We start from the raw sequence: 23,151 nt of genomic DNA, 5'->3' as shown, positions 1-23,151 counted from the left end.
AAGTATGAGTATGAGACGTCACACATGGATGTAGCTGAGTGATGTGGATGATACAGTACTGTGAGTGTAAGTATGAGTATGAGACGTCACACATGGATGTAGCTGAGTGATGGGGATGATACAGTACTGTGAGTGTAAGTAAGAGTATGAGACGTCACACATGGATATAGCTGAGTGATGGGGATGATACAGTACTGTGAGTGTAAGTATGAGTATGAGACGTCACACATGGATGTAGCTGAGTACTGTGAGTGTAAGTATGAGTATGAGACGTCACACATGGATGTAGCTGAGTGATGTGGATGATACAGTACTGTGAGTGTAAGTATGAGTATGAGACGTCACACATGGATGTAGCTGAGTGATGGGGATGATACAGTACTGTGAGTGTAAGTATGAGTATGAGGCGTCACACATGGATGTAGCTGAGTGATGGGGATGATACAGTACTGTGAGTGTAAGTATGAGTATGAGACGTCACACATGGATGTAGCTGAGTGATGGGGATGATACAGTACTGTGAGTGTAAGTATGAGTATGAGACGTCACACATGGATGTAGCTGAGTGATGGGGATGATACAGTACTGTGAGTGTAAGTATGAGTATGAGACGTCACACATGGATATAGACGTCACACATGGATGTAGCTGAGTGATGGGGATGATACAGTACTGTGAGTGTAAGTAAGAGTATGAGACGTCACACATGGATATAGCTGAGTGATGGGGATGATACAGTAATGTGAGTGTAAGTATGAGTATGAGACGTCACACATGGATGTAGCTGAGTGATGGGGATGATACAGTACTGTGAGTGTAAGTATGAGTATGAGGCGTCACACATGGATGTAGCTGAGTGATGGGGATGATACAGTACTGTGAGTGTAAGTATGAGTATGAGACGTCACACATGGATGTAGCTGAGTGATGGGGATGATACAGTACTGTGAGTGTAAGTATGAGTATGAGACGTCACACATGGATGTAGCTGAGTGATGGGGATGATACAGTACTGTGAGTGCAAGTATGAGTATGAGACGTCACACATGGATGTAGCTGAGTGATGGGGATGATACAGTACTGTGAGTGTAAGTATGAGTATGAGACGTCACACATGGATGTAGCTGAGTGATGGGGATGATACAGTACTGTGAGTGTAAGTATGAGTATGAGACGTCACACATGGATGTAGCTGAGTGATGGGGATGATACAGTACTGTGAGTGTAAGTATGAGTATGAGACGTCACACATGGATGTAGCTGAGTGATGGGGATGATACAGTACTGTGAGTGTAAGTATGAGTATGAGACGTCACACATGGATGTAGCTGAGTGATGGGGATGATACAGTACTGTGAGTGTAAGTATGAGTATGAGACGTCACACATGGATATAGCTGAGTGATGGGGATGATACAGTACTGTGAGTGTAAGTATGAGTATGAGACGTCACACATGGATGTAGCTGAGTGATGGGGATGGTACAGTACTGTGAGTGTAAGTATGAGTATGAGGCGTCACACAAGGATGTAGCTGAGTGATGGGGATGATACAGTACAGTGAGTGTGAGTATGAGACGTCACACATGGATATAGCTGAGTGATGGGGATGATACAGTACTGTGAGTGTAAGTATGAGTATGAGATGTCACACATGGATGTAGCTGAGTGATGGGGATGATACAGTACTGTGAGTGTAAGTATGAGTATGAGACGTCACACATGGATGTAGCTGAGTGATGGGGATGATACAGTACTGTGAGTGTAAGTATGAGTATGAGACGTCACACATGGATGTAGCTGAGTGATGGGGATGATACAGTACTGTGAGTGTAAGTATGAGTATGAGACGTCACACATGGATGTAGCTGAGTGATGGGGATGATACAGTACTGTGAGTGTAAGTATGAGTATGAGACGTCACACATGGATGTAGCTGAGTGATGGAGATGATACAGTACTGTGAGTGTAAGTATGAGTATGAGACGTCACACATGGATGTAGCTGAGTGATGGGGATGATACAGTACTGTGAGTCTAAGTATGAGTATGAGACGTCACACATGGATGTAGCTGAGTGATGGGGATGATACAGTACTGTGAGTGTAAGTATGAGTATGAGACGTCACACATGGATGTAGCTGAGTGATGGGGATGATACAGTACTGTGAGTGTAAGTATGAGATGGACTCACACATGGATGTAGCCGAGTGATGGGGATGATACAGTACTGTGAGTGTAAGTATGAGTATGAGACGTCACACATGGATATAGCTGAGTGATGGGGATGATACAGTACTGTGAGTGTAAGTATGAGTATGAGACGTCACACATGGATATAGCTGAGTGATGGGGATGATACAGTACTGTGAGTGTAAGTATGAGTATGAGACGTCACACATGGATGTAGCTGAGTGATGGGGATGATACAGTACTGTGAGTGTAAGTATGAGTATGAGACGTCACACATGGATGTAGCTGAGTGATGGGGATGATACAGTACTGTGAGTGTAAGTATGAGTATGAGACGTCACACATGGATGTAGCTGAGTGATGGGGATGATACAGTACTGTAAGTGTAAGTATGAGTATGAGGCATCACACATGGATGTAGCTGAGTGATGGGGATGATACAGTACTGTGAGTGTAAGTATGAGTATGAGACGTCACACATGGATGTAGCTGAGTGATGGGGATGATACAGTACTGTGAGTGTAAGTATGAGTATGAGACGTCACACATGGATGTAGCTGAGTGATGGGGATAATACAGTAATGTGAGTGTAAGTATGAGTATGAGACGTCACACATGGATATAGCTGAGTGATGGGGATGATACAGTACTGTGAGTGTAAGTATGAGTATGAGACGTCACACATGGATGTAGCTGAGTGATGGGGATGATACAGTAATGTGAGTGTAAGTATGAGTATGAGACGTCACACATGGATGTAGCTGAGTGATGGGGATGATACAGTACTGTGAGTGTAAGTATGAGTTTGAGACGTCACACATGGATGTAGCTGAGTGATGGGGATGATACAGTACTGTGAGTGTAAGTATGAGTATGAGACGTCACACATGGATGTAGCTGAGTGATGGGGATGATACAGTACTGTGAGTGTAAGTATGAGTATGAGACGTCACACATGGATGTAGCTGAGTGATGGGGATGATACAGTACTGTGAGTGTAAGTATGAGTATGAGACGTCACACATGGCTGTAGCTGAGTGATGGAGATGATACAGTACTGTGAGTGTAAGTATGAGTATGAGACGTCACACATGGCTGTAGCTGAGTGATGGAGATGATACAGTACTGTGAGTGTAAGTATGAGTATGAGACGTCACACATGGATATAGCTGAGTGATGGGGATGGTACAGTACTGTGAGTGTAAGTATGAGTATGAGACGTCACACATGGATATAGCTGAGTGATGGGGATGATACAGTACTGTGAGTGTAAGTATGAGTATGAGACGTCACACATGGATAAAGCTGAGTGATGGGGATGATACAGTACTGTGAGTTTAAGTATGAGACGTCACACATGGATGTAGCTGAGTGATGGAGATGATACAGTACTGTGAGTGTAAGTATGAGTATGAGACGTCACACATGGATGTAGCTGAGTGATGGGGATGATACAGTACTGTGAGTGTAAGTATGAGTATGAGACGTCACACATGGATGTAGCTGAGTGATGGGGATGATACAGTACTGTGAGTGTAAGTATGAGTATGAGATGGACTCACACATGGATGTAGCTGAGTGATGGGGATGATATAGTACTGTGAGTGTAAGTATGAGTATGAGACGTCACACATGGATATAGCTGAGTGATGGGGATGATACAGTACTGTGAGTGTAAGTATGAGTATGAGACGTCACACATGGATATAGCTGAGTGATGGGGATGATACAGTACTGTGAGTGTAAGTATGAGTATGAGACGTCACACATGGATGTAGCTGAGTGATGGGGATGATACAGTACTGTGAGTGTAAGTATGAGTATGAGACGTCACACATGGATGTAGCTGAGTGATGGGGATGATACAGTACTGTGAGTGTAAGTATGAGTATGAGGCATCACACATGGATGTAGCCGAGTGATGGGGATGATACAGTACTGTGAGTGTAAGTATGAGTATGAGACGTCACACATGGATGTAGCTGAGTGATGGGGATGATACAGTACTGTGAGTGTAAGTATGAGTATGAGACGTCACACATGGATGTAGCTGAGTGATGGGGATGATACAGTAATGTGAGTGTGAGTGTAATATATGGGGGTAGAGATGTGGGGTTAGTACAGGGAGGATATCACAGTGTTATTATTATGTGTAGGTGTCTCTGTATCAGGGACTGGGCTGATCTGACTGCAGAACAATAAGTATCTGAGTTATATATTAGCAGACAGAGACCATTATACTGTATCTGTATGTATACTGGTGTGACAGGACAGTGAGGGAACAGAGTGATAGATATTCCCTGTGTAAGAGACCACACGTGTTACCATCTGCTATATACACGTGAGATGGGCGCAGTCCGTATACAGTATACCTGCAGCTGAGTCATATGCGGTCTCTGTACTTATCTCTGCCTGTCTGTATACAGTATACTTGCAGCTGAGTCATATGCGGTCTCTGTACTTACCTCTGCCTGTCAGTATACCTACAGCTGAGTCATATGCAGTCTCTGTACTTATCTCTGCCTGTCTGTATACTGTATACCTGCAGCTGAGTCATATGCAGTCTCTGTACTTATCTCTGCCTGTCTGTATACGGTATACCTGCAGCTGAGTCATATGCAGTCTCTGTACTTATCTCTGCCTGTCTATATACAGTATACCTGCAGCTGAGTCATATGCAGTCTCTGTACTTACCTCTGCCTGTCTGTATACAGTACACCTGCAGCTGAGTCATATGCAGTCTCTGTACTTATCTCTGCCTGTCTGTATACAGTATACCTGCAGCTGAGTCATATGCAGTCTCTGTACTTATCTCTGCCTGTCTGTATACAGTATACCTGCAGCTGAGTCATATGCAGTCTCTGTACTTACCTCTGCCTGTCTGTATACAGTATACCTGCAGCTGAGTCATATACAGTCTCTGTACTTATCTCTGCCTGTCTGTATACAGTATACCTGCAGCTGAGTCATATATAGTCTCTGTACTTATCTCTGCCTGTCTGTATACAGTATACCTGCAGCTGAGTCATATATAGTCTCTGTACTTATCTCTGCCTGTCTGTATACAGTATACCTGCAGCTGAGTCATATGCAGTCTCTGTACTTATCTCTGCCTGTCTGTATACAGTATACCTGCAGCTGAGTCATATGCAGTCCCTGGACTTATCTCTGCATGTCTGTATACAGTATACCTGCAGCTGTGTCATATGCGGTCTCTGTACTTATCTCTGCCTGTCTGTATACAGTATACCTGCAGCTGAGTCATATGCGGTCTCTGTACTTATCTCTGCCTGTCTGTATACAGTATACCTGCAGCTGAGTCATATACAGTCTCTGTACTTATCTCTGCCTGTCTGTATACAGTATACCTGCAGCTGAGTCATATGCAGTCTCTGGACTTATCTCTGCCTGTCTGTATACAGTATACATGCAGCTGAGTCATATGCAGTCTCTGTACTTATCTCTGCCTGTCTGTACACAGTATACCTGCAGCTGAGTCATATGCAGTCTCTGTACTTACCTCTGCCTGTCTGTATACAGTATACCTGCAGCTGAGTCATATGCAGTCCCTGGACTTATCTCTGCATGTCTGTATACAGTATACCTGCAGCTGTGTCATATGCGGTCTCTGTACTTATCTCTGCCTGTCTGTATACAGTATACCTGCAGCTGAGTCATATGCAGTCTCTGGACTTATCTCTGCATGTCTGTATACAGTATACATGCAGCTGAGTCATATGCAGTCTCTGTACTTATATCTGCCTGTCTGTACACAGTATACCTGCAGCTGAGTCATATGCAGTCTCTGTACTTACCTCTGCCTGTCTGTATACAGTATACCTGCAGCTGAGTCATATGCAGTCTCTGTACTTACCTCTGCCTGTCTGTACACAGTATACCTGCAGCTGAGTCATATGCAGTCTCTGTACTTATCTCTGCCTGTCTGTACACAGTATACCTGCAGCTGAGTCATATGCAGTCTCTGTACTTATCTCTGCCTGTCTGTATACAGTATACCTGCAGCTGAGTCATATGCAGTGCCTATACTTATCTCTGCCTGTTGTATACAGTATACCTGCAGCTGAGTCATATGCAGTCTCTATACTTACCTCTGCCTGTCTGTATACAATATACCTGCAGCTGAGTCATATGCAGTCTCTGTACTTATCACTGCCTGTCTGTATACAGTATACCTGCAGCTGAGTCATATGCAGTCTCTATACTTACCTCTGCCTGTCTGTATACAGTATACCTGCAGCTGAGACATATACAGTCTCTGTACTTATCTATGCCTGTCTGTATACTATATACCTGCAGCTGAGTCATATGCAGTCTCTGTACTTATCTCTGCCTGTCTGTATACAGTATACCTGCAGCTGAGTCATATGCAGTCTCTGTACTTATCTCTGCCTGTCTGTATACAGTATACCTGCAGCTGAGTCATATGCAGTCTGTGTACTTATCTCTGCCTGTCTGTATACAGTATACCTGCAGCTAAGTCATATGTAGTCTCTGTACTTATCTCTGCCTGTCTGTATACAGTATACCTGCAGCTGAGTCATATGCAGTCTCTATACTTATTTCTGCCCGTCTGTATACAGTATACCTGCAGCTGAGTCATATGCGGTCTCTGTACTTATCTCTGCCTGTCTGTATACAGTATACCTGCAGCTGAGTCATATGCAGTCTCTGTACTCATCTCTGCCTGTCTGTATACAGTATACCTGCAGCTGAGTCATATGCAGTCTCTGTACTTATCTCTGCCTGTCTGTATACAGTATACCTGCAGCTCAGTCATATGCAGTCTCTGTACTTATCTCTGCCTGTCTGTATACAGTATATCTGCTGCTGAGTCATATGCAGTCTCTATACTTATCTCTGCCTGTCTGTATACAGTATACCTGCAGCTGAGTCATATGCGGTCTTTGTACTTATCTCTGCCTGTCTGTATACGGTATACCTGCAGCTGAGTCATATGCAGTCTCTGTACTTATCTCTGCCTGTCTGTATACAGTATACATGCAGCTGAGTCATATGCAGTCTCTGTACTTATCTCTGCCTGTCTGTATACAGTGTACCTGCAGCTGAGTCATATGCAGTCTCTGTACTTATCTCTGCCTGTCTGTATACAGTATACTTGCAGCTGAGTCATATGCAGTCTCTGTACTTATCTCTGCCTGTCTGTATACAGTATACCTGCAGCTGAGTCATATGCAGTCTCTGTACTTATCTCTGCATGTCTGTATACAGTGTACCTGCAGCTGAGTCATATGCAGTCTCTGTACTTATCTCTGCCTGTCTGTATACAGTATACCTGCAGCTGAGTCATATGCAGTCTCTGTACTTATCTCTGCCTGTCTGTATACAGTATACCTGCAGCTGAGTCATATGCAGTCTCTGGACTTATCTCTGCCTGTCTGTATACAGTATACATGCAGCTGAGTCATATGCAGTCTCTGTACTTATCTCTGCCTGTCTGTACACAGTATACCTGCAGCTGAGTCATATGCAGTCTCTGTACTTACCTCTGCCTGTCTGTATACAGTATACCTGCAGCTGAGTCATATGTAGTGTCTGTACTTACCTCTGCCTGTCTGTATACAGTATACCTGCAGCTGAGTCATATGCAGTCTCTGTACTTATCTCTGCCTGTCTGTATACAGTATACCTGCAGCTGAGTCATATGCAGTCCCTGGACTTATCTCTGCATGTCTGTATACAGTATACCTGCAGCTGTGTCATATGCGGTCTCTGTACTTATCTCTGCCTGTCTGTATACAGTATACCTGCAGCTGAGTCATATGCAGTCTCTGGACTTATCTCTGCATGTCTGTATACAGTATACCTGCAGCTGAGTCATATGCGGTCTCTGTACTTATCTCTGCCTGTCTGTATACAGTATACCTGCAGCTGAGTCATATGCAGTCTCTTTACTTACCTCTGCCTGTCTGTATACAGTATACCTGCAGCTGAGTCATATGTAGTGTCTGTACTTACCTCTGCCTGTCTGTATACAGTATACCTGCAGCTGAGTCATATGCAGTCTCTGGACTTATCTCTGCCTGTCTGTATACAGTATACATGCAGCTGAGTCATATGCAGTCTCTGTACTTATCTCTGCCTGTCTGTACACAGTATACCTGCAGCTGAGTCATATGCAGTCTCTGTACTTACCTCTGCCTGTCTGTATACAGTATACCTGCAGCTGAGTCATATGTAGTGTCTGTACTTACCTCTGCCTGTCTGTATACAGTATACCTGCAGCTGAGTCATATGCAGTCTCTGTACTTACCTCTGCCTGTCTGTACACAGTATACCTGCAGCTGAGTCATATGCAGTCTCTGTACTTATCTCTGCCTGTCTGTACACAGTATACCTGCAGCTGAGTCATATGCAGTCTCTGTACTTATCTCTGCCTGTCTGTATACAGTATACCTGCAGCTGAGTCATATGCAGTGCCTATACTTATCTCTGCCTGTTGTATACAGTATACCTGCAGCTGAGTCATATGCAGTCTCTATACTTACCTCTGCCTGTCTGTATACAATATACCTGCAGCTGAGTCATATGCAGTCTCTGTACTTATCACTGCCTGTCTGTATACAGTATACCTGCAGCTGAGTCATATGCAGTCTCTATACTTATCTATGCCTGTCTGTATACTATATACCTGCAGCTGAGTCATATGCAGTCTCTGTACTTATCTCTGCCTGTCTGTATACAGTATACCTGCAGCTGAGTCATATGCAGTCTCTGTACTTATCTCTGCCTGTCTGTATACAGTATACCTGCAGCTGAGACATATACAGTCTCTGTACTTATCTATGCCTGTCTGTATACTATATACCTGCAGCTGAGTCATATGCAGTCTCTGTACTTATCTCTGCCTGTCTGTATACAGTATACCTGCAGCTGAGTCATATGCAGTCTCTGTACTTATCTCTGCCTGTCTGTATACAGTATACCTGCAGCTGAGTCATATGCAGTCTCTGTACTTATCTCTGCCTGTCTGTATACAGTATACATGCAGCTGAGTCATATGCAGTCTGTGTACTTATCTCTGCCTGTCTGTATACAGTATACCTGCAGCTAAGTCATATGTAGTCTCTGTACTTATCTCTGCCTGTCTGTATACAGTATACCTGCAGCTGAGTCATATGCAGTCTCTATACTTATTTCTGCCCGTCTGTATACAGTATACCTGCAGCTGAGTCATATGCGGTCTCTGTACTTATCTCTGCCTGTCTGTATACAGTATACCTGCAGCTGAGTCATATACAGTCTCTGTACTTATCTCTGCCTGTCTGTATACAGTATACCTGCAGCTGAGTCATATGCAGTCTCTGTACTTATCTCTGCCTGTCTGTATACAGTATACCTGCAGCTCAGTTATATGCAGTCTCTGTACTTATCTCTGCCTGTCTGTATACAGTATACCTGCAGCTGAGACATATGCAGTCTCTATACTTATTTCTGCCTGTCTGTATACAGTATACCTGCAGCTGAGTCATATGCAGTCTCTGTACTTATCTCTGCCTGTCTGTATACAGTATACCTGCAGCTCAGTCATATGCAGTCTCTGTACTTATCTCTGCCTGTCTGTATACAGTATACCTGCAGCTCAGTCATATGCAGTCTCTGTACTTATCTCTGCCTGTCTGTATACAGTATATCTGCTGCTGAGTCATATGCAGTCTCTATACTTATCTCTGCCTGTCTGTATACAGTATACCTGCAGCTGAGTCCTATGCGGTCTCTGTACTTATCTCTGCCTGTCTGTATACAGTATACATGCAGCTGAGTCATATGCAGTCTCTGTACTTATCTCTGCCTGTCTGTATACAGTATACCTGCAGCTGAGTCATATGCAGTCTCTGTACTTATCTCTGCCTGTCTGTATACAGTATACCTGCAGCTGAGTCATATGCAGTGTCTGTACTTATCTCTGCCTGTCTGTATACAGTATACCTGCAGCTGAGTCATATGCAGTCTCTGTACTTACCTCTGCCTGTCTGTATACTATATACCTGCAGCTGAGTCATATGCAGTCTCTGTACTTACCTCTGCCTGTCTGTATACTATATACCTGCAGCTGAGTCATATATAGTCTCTGTACGTATCTCTGTCGGTCTGTATACAGTATACCTGCAGCTGAGTCATATGCAGTCTCTGTACTTATCTCTGCCTGTCTGTATACTATATACCTGCAGCTGAGTCATATGCAGTCTCTGTACTTACCTCTGCCTGTCTGTATACTATATACCTGCAGCTGAGTCATATATAGTCTCTGTACTTATCTCTGCCGGTCTGTATACAGTATACCTGCAGCTGAGTCATATGCAGTCTCTGTACTTATCTCTGCCTGTCTGTATACTGTATACCTGCAGCTGAGTCATATGCAGTCTCTGTACTTATCTCTGCCTGTCTGTATACCGTATACCTGCAGCTGAGTCATATGCAGTCTCTGGACTAATCTCTGCCTGTCTGTATACAGTATACATGCAGCTGAGTCATATGCAGTCTCTGTACTTATCTCTGCCTGTCTGTACACAGTATACCTGCAGCTGAGTCATATGCAGTCTCTGTACTTACCTCTGCCTGTCTGTATACAGTATACCTGCAGCTGAGTCATATGTAGTGTCTGTACTTACCTCTGCCTGTCTGTATACAGTATACCTGCAGCTGAGTCATATGCAGTCTCTGTACTTACCTCTGCCTGTCTGTACACAGTATACCTGCAGCTGAGTCATATGCAGTCTCTGTACTTATCTCTGCCTGTCTGTATACAGTATACCTGCAGCTGAGTCATATGCAGTCCCTGGACTTATCTCTGCATGTCTGTATACAGTATACCTGCAGCTGTGTCATATGCGGTCTCTGTACTTATCTCTGCCTGTCTGTATACAGTATACCTGCAGCTGAGTCATATGCAGTCCCTGGACTTATCTCTGCATGTCTGTATACAGTATACCTGCAGCTGTGTCATATGCGGTCTCTGTACTTATCTCTGCCTGTCTGTATACAGTATACCTGCAGCTGAGTCATATGCAGTCTCTGGACTTATCTCTGCATGTCTGTATACAGTATACCTGCAGCTGAGTCATATGCGGTCTCTGTACTTATCTCTGCCTGTCTGTATACAGTATACCTGCAGCTGAGTCATATACAGTCTCTGTACTTATCTCTGCCTGTCTGTATACAGTATACCTGCAGCTGAGTCATATGCAGTCTCTGGACTTATCTCTGCCTGTCTGTATACAGTATACATGCAGCTGAGTCATATGCAGTCTCTGTACTTACCTCTGCCTGTCTGTATACAGTATACCTGCAGCTGAGTCATATGTAGTGTCTGTACTTACCTCTGCCTGTCTGTATACAGTATACCTGCAGCTGAGTCATATGCAGTCTCTGTACTTACCTCTGCCTGTCTGTACAAAGTATACCTGCAGCTGAGTCATATGCAGTCTCTGTACTTATCTCTCCTTGTCTGTACACAGTATACCTGCAGCTGAGTCATATGCAGTCTCTGTACTTATCTCTGCCTGTCTGTACACAGTATACCTGCAGCTGAGTCATATGCAGTCTCTGTACTTATCTCTGCCTGTCTGTATACAGTATACCTGCAGCTGAGTCATATGCAGTGCCTATACTTATCTCTGCCTGTTGTATACAGTATACCTGCAGCTGAGTCATATGCAGTCTCTATACTTACCTCTGCCTGTCTGTATACAATATACCTGCAGCTGAGTCATATGCAGTCTCTGTACTTATCACTGCCTGTCTGTATACAGTATACCTGCAGCTGAGTCATATGCAGTCTCTATACTTACCTCTGCCTGTCTGTATACAGTATACATGCAGCTGAGTCATATGCAGTGCCTATACTTATCTCTGCCTGTTGTATACAGTATACCTGCAGCTGAGTCATATGCAGTCTCTGTACTTATCTCTGCCTGTCTGTATACTGTATACCTGCAGCTGAGTCATATGCAGTATCTGTACTTACCTCTGCCTGTCTGTATACAGTGTACCTGCAGCTGAGTCATATGCAGTCTCTGTACTTATCTATGCCTGTCTGTATACTATATACCTGCAGCTGAGTCATATGCAGTCTCTGTACTTATCTTTGCCTGTCTGTATACAGTATACCTGCAGCAGAGTCATATGCAGTCTCTGTACTTATCTCTGCCTGTCTGTATACAGTATACCTGCAGCTGAGACATATACAGTCTCTGTACTTATCTATGCCTGTCTGTATACTATATACCTGCAGCTGAGTCATATGCAGTCTCTGTACTTATCTCTGCCTGTCTGTATACAGTATACCTGCAGCTGAGTCATATGCAGTCTCTGTACTTATCTCTGCCTGTCTGTATACAGTATACCTGCAGCTGAGTCATATGCAGTCTCTGTACTTATCTCTGCCTGTCTGTATACAGTATACCTGCAGCTGAGTCATATGCGGTCTCTGTACTTATCTCTGCCTGTCTGTATACGGTATACCTGCAGCTGAGTCATATGCAGTCTCTGTACTTATCTCTGCCTGTATACAGTATACATGCAGCTGAGTCATATGCAGTCTCTGTACTTATCTCTGCCTGTCTGTATACAGTGTACCTGCAGCTGAGTCATATGCAGTCTCTGTACTTATCTCTGCCTGTCTGTATACAGTATACCTGCAGCTGAGTCATATGCAGTCTCTGTACTTATCTCTGCATGTCTGTATACAGTATACCTGCAGCTGAGTCATATGCGGTCTCTGTACTTATCTCTGCCTGTCTGTATACAGTATACCTGCAGCTGAGTCATATACAGTCTCTGTACTTATCTCTGCCTGTCTGTATACAGTATACCTGCAGCTGAGTCATATGCTGTCTCTGGACTTATCTCTGCCTGTCTGTATACAGTATACATGCAGCTGAGTCATATGCAGTCTCTGTACTTATCTCTGCCTGTCTGTACACAGTATACCTGCAGCTGAGTCATATGCAGTCTCTGTACTTACCTCTGCCTGTCTGTATACAGTATACCTGCAGCTGAGTCATATGTAGTGTCTGTACTTACCTCTGCCTGTCTGTATACAGTATACCTGCAGCTGAGACATATACAGTCTCTGTACTTATCTATGCCTGTCTGTATACTATATACCTGCAGCTGAGTCATATGCAGTCTCTGTACTTATCTCTGCCTGTCTGTATACAGTATACCTGCAGCTGAGTCATATGCAGTCTCTGTACTTATCTCTGCCTGTCTGTATACAGTATACCTGCAGCTGAGTCATATGCAGTCTCTGTACTTATCTCTGCCTGTCTGTATACAGTATACATGCAGCTGAGTCATATGCAGTCTGTGTACTTATCTCTGCCTGTCTGTATACAGTATACCTGCAGCTAAGTCATATGTAGTCTCTGTACTTATCTCTGCCTGTCTGTATACAGTATACCTGCAGCTGAGTCATATGCAGTCTCTATACTTATTTCTGCCCGTCTGTATACAGTATACCTGCAGCTGAGTCATATGCGGTCTCTGTACTTATCTCTGCCTGTCTGTATACAGTATACCTGCAGCTGAGTCATATACAGTCTCTGTACTTATCTCTGCCTGTCTGTATACAGTATACCTGCAGCTGAGTCATATGCAGTCTCTGTACTTATCTCTGCCTGTCTGTATACAGTATACCTGCAGCTCAGTTATATGCAGTCTCTGTACTTATCTCTGCCTGTCTGTATACAGTATACCTGCAGCTGAGACATATGCAGTCTCTATACTTATTTCTGCCTGTCTGTATACAGTATACCTGCAGCTGAGTCATATGCAGTCTCTGTACTTATCTCTGCCTGTCTGTATACAGTATACCTGCAGCTCAGTCATATGCAGTCTCTGTACTTATCTCTGCCTGTCTGTATACAGTATACCTGCAGCTCAGTCATATGCAGTCTCTGTACTTATCTCTGCCTGTCTGTATACAGTATATCTGCTGCTGAGTCATATGCAGTCTCTATACTTATCTCTGCCTGTCTGTATACAGTATACCTGCAGCTGAGTCCTATGCGGTCTCTGTACTTATCTCTGCCTGTCTGTATACAGTATACATGCAGCTGAGTCATATGCAGTCTCTGTACTTATCTCTGCCTGTCTGTATACAGTATACCTGCAGCTGAGTCATATGCAGTCTCTGTACTTATCTCTGCCTGTCTGTATACAGTATACCTGCAGCTGAGTCATATGCAGTGTCTGTACTTATCTCTGCCTGTCTGTATACAGTATACCTGCAGCTGAGTCATATGCAGTCTCTGTACTTACCTCTGCCTGTCTGTATACTATATACCTGCAGCTGAGTCATATGCAGTCTCTGTACTTACCTCTGCCTGTCTGTATACTATATACCTGCAGCTGAGTCATATATAGTCTCTGTACGTATCTCTGTCGGTCTGTATACAGTATACCTGCAGCTGAGTCATATGCAGTCTCTGTACTTATCTCTGCCTGTCTGTATACTATATACCTGCAGCTGAGTCATATGCAGTCTCTGTACTTACCTCTGCCTGTCTGTATACTATATACCTGCAGCTGAGTCATATATAGTCTCTGTACTTATCTCTGCCGGTCTGTATACAGTATACCTGCAGCTGAGTCATATGCAGTCTCTGTACTTATCTCTGCCTGTCTGTATACTGTATACCTGCAGCTGAGTCATATGCAGTCTCTGTACTTATCTCTGCCTGTCTGTATACCGTATACCTGCAGCTGAGTCATATGCAGTCTCTGGACTAATCTCTGCCTGTCTGTATACAGTATACATGCAGCTGAGTCATATGCAGTCTCTGTACTTATCTCTGCCTGTCTGTACACAGTATACCTGCAGCTGAGTCATATGCAGTCTCTGTACTTACCTCTGCCTGTCTGTATACAGTATACCTGCAGCTGAGTCATATGTAGTGTCTGTACTTACCTCTGCCTGTCTGTATACAGTATACCTGCAGCTGAGTCATATGCAGTCTCTGTACTTACCTCTGCCTGTCTGTACACAGTATACCTGCAGCTGAGTCATATGCAGTCTCTGTACTTATCTCTGCCTGTCTGTATACAGTATACCTGCAGCTGAGTCATATGCAGTCCCTGGACTTATCTCTGCATGTCTGTATACAGTATACCTGCAGCTGTGTCATATGCGGTCTCTGTACTTATCTCTGCCTGTCTGTATACAGTATACCTGCAGCTGAGTCATATGCAGTCCCTGGACTTATCTCTGCATGTCTGTATACAGTATACCTGCAGCTGTGTCATATGCGGTCTCTGTACTTATCTCTGCCTGTCTGTATACAGTATACCTGCAGCTGAGTCATATGCAGTCTCTGGACTTATCTCTGCATGTCTGTATACAGTATACCTGCAGCTGAGTCATATGCGGTCTCTGTACTTATCTCTGCCTGTCTGTATACAGTATACCTGCAGCTGAGTCATATACAGTCTCTGTACTTATCTCTGCCTGTCTGTATACAGTATACCTGCAGCTGAGTCATATGCAGTCTCTGGACTTATCTCTGCCTGTCTGTATACAGTATACATGCAGCTGAGTCATATGCAGTCTCTGTACTTACCTCTGCCTGTCTGTATACAGTATACCTGCAGCTGAGTCATATGTAGTGTCTGTACTTACCTCTGCCTGTCTGTATACAGTATACCTGCAGCTGAGTCATATGCAGTCTCTGTACTTACCTCTGCCTGTCTGTACAAAGTATACCTGCAGCTGAGTCATATGCAGTCTCTGTACTTATCTCTCCTTGTCTGTACACAGTATACCTGCAGCTGAGTCATATGCAGTCTCTGTACTTATCTCTGCCTGTCTGTACACAGTATACCTGCAGCTGAGTCATATGCAGTCTCTGTACTTATCTCTGCCTGTCTGTATACAGTATACCTGCAGCTGAGTCATATGCAGTGCCTATACTTATCTCTGCCTGTTGTATACAGTATACCTGCAGCTGAGTCATATGCAGTCTCTATACTTACCTCTGCCTGTCTGTATACAATATACCTGCAGCTGAGTCATATGCAGTCTCTGTACTTATCACTGCCTGTCTGTATACAGTATACCTGCAGCTGAGTCATATGCAGTCTCTATACTTACCTCTGCCTGTCTGTATACAGTATACATGCAGCTGAGTCATATGCAGTGCCTATACTTATCTCTGCCTGTTGTATACAGTATACCTGCAGCTGAGTCATATGCAGTCTCTGTACTTATCTCTGCCTGTCTGTATACTGTATACCTGCAGCTGAGTCATATGCAGTATCTGTACTTACCTCTGCCTGTCTGTATACAGTGTACCTGCAGCTGAGTCATATGCAGTCTCTGTACTTATCTATGCCTGTCTGTATACTATATACCTGCAGCTGAGTCATATGCAGTCTCTGTACTTATCTTTGCCTGTCTGTATACAGTATACCTGCAGCAGAGTCATATGCAGTCTCTGTACTTATCTCTGCCTGTCTGTATACAGTATACCTGCAGCTGAGACATATACAGTCTCTGTACTTATCTATGCCTGTCTGTATACTATATACCTGCAGCTGAGTCATATGCAGTCTCTGTACTTATCTCTGCCTGTCTGTATACAGTATACCTGCAGCTGAGTCATATGCAGTCTCTGTACTTATCTCTGCCTGTCTGTATACAGTATACCTGCAGCTGAGTCATATGCAGTCTCTGTACTTATCTCTGCCTGTCTGTATACAGTATACCTGCAGCTGAGTCATATGCGGTCTCTGTACTTATCTCTGCCTGTCTGTATACGGTATACCTGCAGCTGAGTCATATGCAGTCTCTGTACTTATCTCTGCCTGTATACAGTATACATGCAGCTGAGTCATATGCAGTCTCTGTACTTATCTCTGCCTGTCTGTATACAGTGTACCTGCAGCTGAGTCATATGCAGTCTCTGTACTTATCTCTGCCTGTCTGTATACAGTATACTTGCAGCTGAGTCATATGCAGTCTCTGTACTTATCTCTGCCTGTCTGTATACAGTATACCTGCAGCTGAGTCATATGCAGTCTCTGTACTTATCTCTGCATGTCTGTATACAGTATACCTGCAGCTGAGTCATATGCGGTCTCTGTACTTATCTCTGCCTGTCTGTATACAGTATACCTGCAGCTGAGTCATATACAGTCTCTGTACTTATCTCTGCCTGTCTGTATACAGTATACCTGCAGCTGAGTCATATGCTGTCTCTGGACTTATCTCTGCCTGTCTGTATACAGTATACATGCAGCTGAGTCATATGCAGTCTCTGTACTTATCTCTGCCTGTCTGTACACAGTATACCTGCAGCTGAGTCATATGCAGTCTCTGTACTTACCTCTGCCTGTCTGTATACAGTATACCTGCAGCTGAGTCATATGTAGTGTCTGTACTTACCTCTGCCTGTCTGTATACAGTATACCTGCAGCTGAGTCATATGCAGTGCCTATACTTATCTCTGCCTGTTGTATACAGTATACCTGCAGCTGAGTCATATGCAGTCTCTATACTTACCTCTGCCTGTCTGTATACAATATACCTGCAGCTGAGTCATATGCAGTCTCTGTACTTATCACTGCCTGTCTGTATACAGTATACCTGCAGCTGAGTCATATGCAGTCTCTATACTTACCTCTGCCTGTCTGTATACAGTATACATGCAGCTGAGTCATATGCAGTGCCTAGACTTATCTCTGCCTGTTGTATACAGTATACCTGCAGCTGAGTCATATGCAGTCTCTGTACTTATCTCTGCCTGTCTGTATACTGTATACCTGCAGCTGAGTCATATGCAGTATCTGTACTTACCTCTGCCTGTCTGTATACAGTGTACCTGCAGCTGAGTCATATGCAGTCTCTGTACTTATCTATGCCTGTCTGTATACTATATACCTGCAGCTGAGTCATATGCAGTCTCTGTACTTATCTCTGCCTGTCTGTATACAGTATACCTGCAGCTGAGTCATATGCAGTCTCTGTACTTATCTCTGCCTGTCTGTATACAGTATACCTGCAGCTGAGACATATACAGTCTCTGTACTTATCTATGCCTGTCTGTATACTATATACCTGCAGCTGAGTCATATGCAGTCTCTGTACTTATCTCTGCCTGTCTGTATACAGTATACCTGCAGCTGAGTCATATGCAGTCTCTGTACTTATCTCTGCCTGTCTGTATACAGTATACATGCAGCTGAGTCATATGCAGTCTGTGTACTTATCTCTGCCTGTCTGTATACAGTATACCTGCAGCTAAGTCATATGTAGTCTCTGTACTTATCTCTGCCTTTCTGTATACAGTATACCTGCAGCTGAGTCATATGCAGTCTCTATACTTATTTCTGCCCGTCTGTATACAGTATACCTGCAGCTGAGTCATATGCGGTCTCTGTACTTATCTCTGCCTGTCTGTATACAGTATACCTGCAGCTGAGTCATATACAGTCTCTGTACTTATCTCTGCCTGTCTGTATACAGTATACCTGCAGCTGAGTCATATGCAGTCTCTGTACTTATCTCTGCCTGTCTGTATACAGTATACCTGCAGCTCAGTTATATGCAGTCTCTGTACTTATCTCTGCCTGTCTGTATACAGTATACCTGCAGCTGAGACATATGCAGTCTCTATACTTATTTCTGCCCGTCTGTATACAGTATACCTGCAGCTGAGTCATATGCGGTCTCTGTACTTATCTCTGCCTGTCTGTATACAGTATATCTGCTGCTGAGTCATATGCAGTCTCTATACTTATCTCTGCCTGTCTGTATACAGTATACCTGCAGCTGAGTCATATGCGGTCTCTGTACTTATCTCTGCCTGTCTGTATACAGTATACATGCAGCTGAGTCATATGCAGTCTCTGTACTTATCTCTGCCTGTCTGTATACAGTGTACCTGCAGCTGAGTCATATGCAGTCTCTGTACTTATCTCTGCCTGTCTGTATACAGTATACTTGCAGCTGAGTCATATGCAGTCTCTGTACTTATCTCTGCCTGTCTGTATACAGTATACCTGCAGCTGAGTCATATGCAGTCTCTGTACTTATCTCTGCCTGTCTGTATACAGTATACCTGCAGCTGAGTCACATGCAGTGTCTGTACTTATCTCTGCCTGTCTGTATACAGTATACCTGCAGCTGAGTCATATGCAGTCTCTGTACTTACCTCTGCCTGTCTGTATACTATATACCTGCAGCTGAGTCATATGCAGTCTCTGTACTTACCTCTGCCTGTCTGTATACTATATACCTGCAGCTGAGTCATATATAGTCTCTGTACGTATCTCTGTCGGTCTGTATACAGTATACCTGCAGCTGAGTCATATGCAGTCTCTGTACTTATCTCTGCCTGTCTGTATACTATATACCTGCAGCTGAGTCATATGCAGTCTCTGTACTTACCTCTGCCTGTCTGTATACTATATACCTGCAGCTGAGTCATATATAGTCTCTGTACTTATCTCTGCCGGTCTGTATACAGTATACCTGCAGCTGAGTCATATGCAGTCTCTGTACTTATCTCTGCCTGTCTGTATACTGTATACCTGCAGCTGAGTCATATGCAGTCTCTGTACTTACCTCTGCCTGTCTGTATACAGTATACCTGCAGCTGAGTCATATGCAGTCTCTGTACTTATCTCTGCCTGTCTGTATACAGTATACCTGCAGCTGAGTCATATGCAGTCTCTGGACTAATCTCTGCCTGTCTGTACACAGTATACCTGCAGCTGAGTCATATGCAGTCTCTGTACTTACCTCTGCCTGTCTGTATACAGTATACCTGCAGCTGAGTCATATGTAGTGTCTGTACTTACCTCTGCCTGTCTGTATACAGTATACCTGCAGCTGAGTCATATGCAGTCTCTGTACTTACCTCTGCCTGTCTGTACACAGTATACCTGCAGCTGAGTCATATGCAGTCTCTGTACTTATCTCTGCCTGTCTGTATACAGTATACCTGCAGCTGAGTCATATGCAGTCCCTGGACTTACCTCTGCCTGTCTGTACACAGTATACCTGCAGCTGAGTCATATGCAGTCTCTGTACTTACCTCTGCCTGTCTGTACACAGTATACCTGCAGCTGAGTCATATGCAGTCTCTGTACTTATCTCTGCCTGTCTGTATACAGTATACCTGCAGCTGAGTCATATGCAGTCTCTGTACTTACCTCTGCCTGTCTGTACACAGTATACCTGCAGCTGAGTCATATGCAGTCTCTGTACTTATCTCTCCCTGTCTGTACACAGTATACCTGCAGCTGAGTCATATGCAGTCTCTGTACTTATCTCTGCCTGTCTGTACACAGTATACCTGCAGCTGAATCATATGCAGTCTCTGTACTTATCTCTGCCTGTCTGTATACAGTATACCTGCAGCTGAGTCATATGCAGTGCCTATACTTATCTCTGCCTGTTGTATACAGTATACCTGCAGCTGAGTCATATGCAGTCTCTATACTTACCTCTGCCTGTCTGTATACAATATACCTGCAGCTGAGTCATATGCAGTCTCTGTACTTATCACTGCCTGTCTGTATACAGTATACCTGCAGCTGAGTCATATGCAGTCTCTATACTTACCTCTGCCTGTCTGTATACAGTATACATGCAGCTGAGTCATATGCAGTGCCTATACTTATCTCTGCCTGTTGTATACAGTATACCTGCAGCTGAGTCATATGCAGTCTCTGTGCTTATCTCTGCCTGTCTGTATACTGTATACCTGCAGCTGAGTCATATGCAGTATCTGTACTTACCTCTGCCTGTCTGTATACAGTGTACCTGCAGCTGAGTCATATGCAGTCTCTGTACTTATCTATGCCTGTCTGTATACTATATACCTGCAGCTGAGTCATATGCAGTCTCTGTACTTATCTCTGCCTGTCTGTATACAGTATACCTGCAGCAGAGTCATATGCAGTCTCTGTACTTATCTCTGCCTGTCTGTATACAGTATACCTGCAGCTGAGACATATACAGTCTCTGTACTTATCTATGCCTGTCTGTATACTATATACCTGCAGCTGAGTCATATGCAGTCTCTGTACTTATCTCTGCCTGTCTGTATACAGTATACCTGCAGCTGAGTCATATGCAGTCTCTGTACTTATCTCTGCCTGTCTGTATACAGTATACCTGCAGCTGAGTCATATGCAGTCTCTGTACTTATCTCTGCCTGTCTGTATACAGTATACATGCAGCTGAGTCATATGCAGTCTGTGTACTTATCTCTGCCTGTCTGTATACAGTATACCTGCAGCTAAGTCATATGTAGTCTCTGTACTTATCTCTGCCTGTCTGTATACAGTATACCTGCAGCTGAGTCATATGCAGTCTCTATACTTATTTCTGCCCGTCTGTATACAGTATACCTGCAGCTGAGTCATATGCGGTCTCTGTACTTATCTCTGCCTGTCTGCATACAGTATACCTGCAGCTGAGTCATATACAGTCTCTGTACTTATCTCTGCCTGTCTGTATACAGTATACCTGCAGCTGAGTCATATGCAGTCTCTGTACTTATCTCTGCCTGTCTGTATACAGTATACCTGCAGCTCAGTTATATGCAGTCTCTGTACTTATCTCTGCCTGTCTGTATACAGTATACCTGCAGCTGAGACATATGCAGTCTCTATACTTATTTCTGCCCGTCTGTATACAGTATACCTGCAGCTGAGTCATATGCAGTCTCTGTACTTATCTCTGCCTGTCTGTATACAGTATACCTGCAGCTGAGACATATACAGTCTCTGTACTTATCTATGCCTGTCTGTATACTATATACCTGCAGCTGAGTCATATGCAGTCTCTGTACTTATCTCTGCCTGTCTGTATACAGTATACCTGCAGCTGAGACATATACAGTCTCTGTACTTATCTCTGCCTGTCTATATACAGTATACCTGCAGCTGAGTCATATGCAGTCTCTGTACTTATCTCTGCCTGTCTGTATACAGTATACCTGCAGCTCAGTCATATGCAGTCTCTGTACTTATCTCTGCCTGTCTGTATACAGTATATCTGCTGCTGAGTCATATGCAGTCTCTATACTTATCTCTGCCTGTCTGTATACAGTATACCTGCTGCTGAGTCATATGCGGTCTCTGTACTTATCTCTGCCTGTCTGTATACGGTATACCTGCAGCTGAGTCATATGCAGTCTCTGTACTTATCTCTGCCTGTCTGTATACAGTATACATGCAGCTGAGTCATATGCAGTCTCTGTACTTATCTCTGCCTGTCTGTATACAGTGTACCTGCAGCTGAGTCATATGCAGTCTCTGTACTTATCTCTGCCTGTCTGTATACAGTATACTTGCAGCTGAGTCATATGCAGTCTCTGTACTTATCTCTGCCTGTCTGTATACAGTATACCTGCAGCTGAGTCATATGCAGTCTCTGTACTTATCTCTGCATGTCTGTATACAGTGTACCTGCAGCTGAGTCATATGCAGTCTCTGTACTTATCTCTGCCTGTCTGTATACAGTATACTTGCAGCTGAGTCATATGCTGTCTCTGTACTTATCTCTGCCTGTCTGTATACAGTATACCTGCAGCTGAGTCATATGCAGTCTCTGTACTTATCTCTGCATGTCTGTATACAGTATACCTGCAGCTGAGTCATATGCGGTCTCTGTACTTATCTCTGCCTGTCTGTATACAGTATACCTGCAGCTGAGTCATATGCAGTCTCTGGACTTATCTCTGCCTGTCTGTATACAGTATACATGCAGCTGAGTCATATGCAGTCTCTGTACTTATCTCTGCCTGTCTGTACACAGTATACCTGCAGCTGAGTCATATGCAGTCTCTGTACTTACCTCTGCCTGTCTGTATACAGTATACCTGCAGCTGAGTCATATGTAGTGTCTGTACTTACCTCTGCCTGTCTGTATACAGTATACCTGCAGCTGAGTCATATGCAGTCTCTGTA

General features: G+C 43.9%; 1 protein-coding gene across 9 annotated transcripts in view; it reads left to right on the top strand.

Annotated features, from left to right (window-relative positions):
• The window catches only part of LOC134949628 (class I histocompatibility antigen, Gogo-OKO alpha chain-like), a 433,106-nt gene that overhangs the window by 386,693 nt on the left and 23,262 nt on the right, over window positions 1-23,151 (top strand). The window lies entirely within an intron of this gene.

Source organism: Pseudophryne corroboree, chromosome 8 (assembly GCF_028390025.1).
Source record: "Pseudophryne corroboree isolate aPseCor3 chromosome 8, aPseCor3.hap2, whole genome shotgun sequence".
NCBI lineage: Eukaryota > Metazoa > Chordata > Amphibia > Anura > Myobatrachidae > Pseudophryne > Pseudophryne corroboree.
Note: the sequence above shows the minus strand (reverse complement) of the source record. Positions and strands in the feature narration are given on the sequence as shown.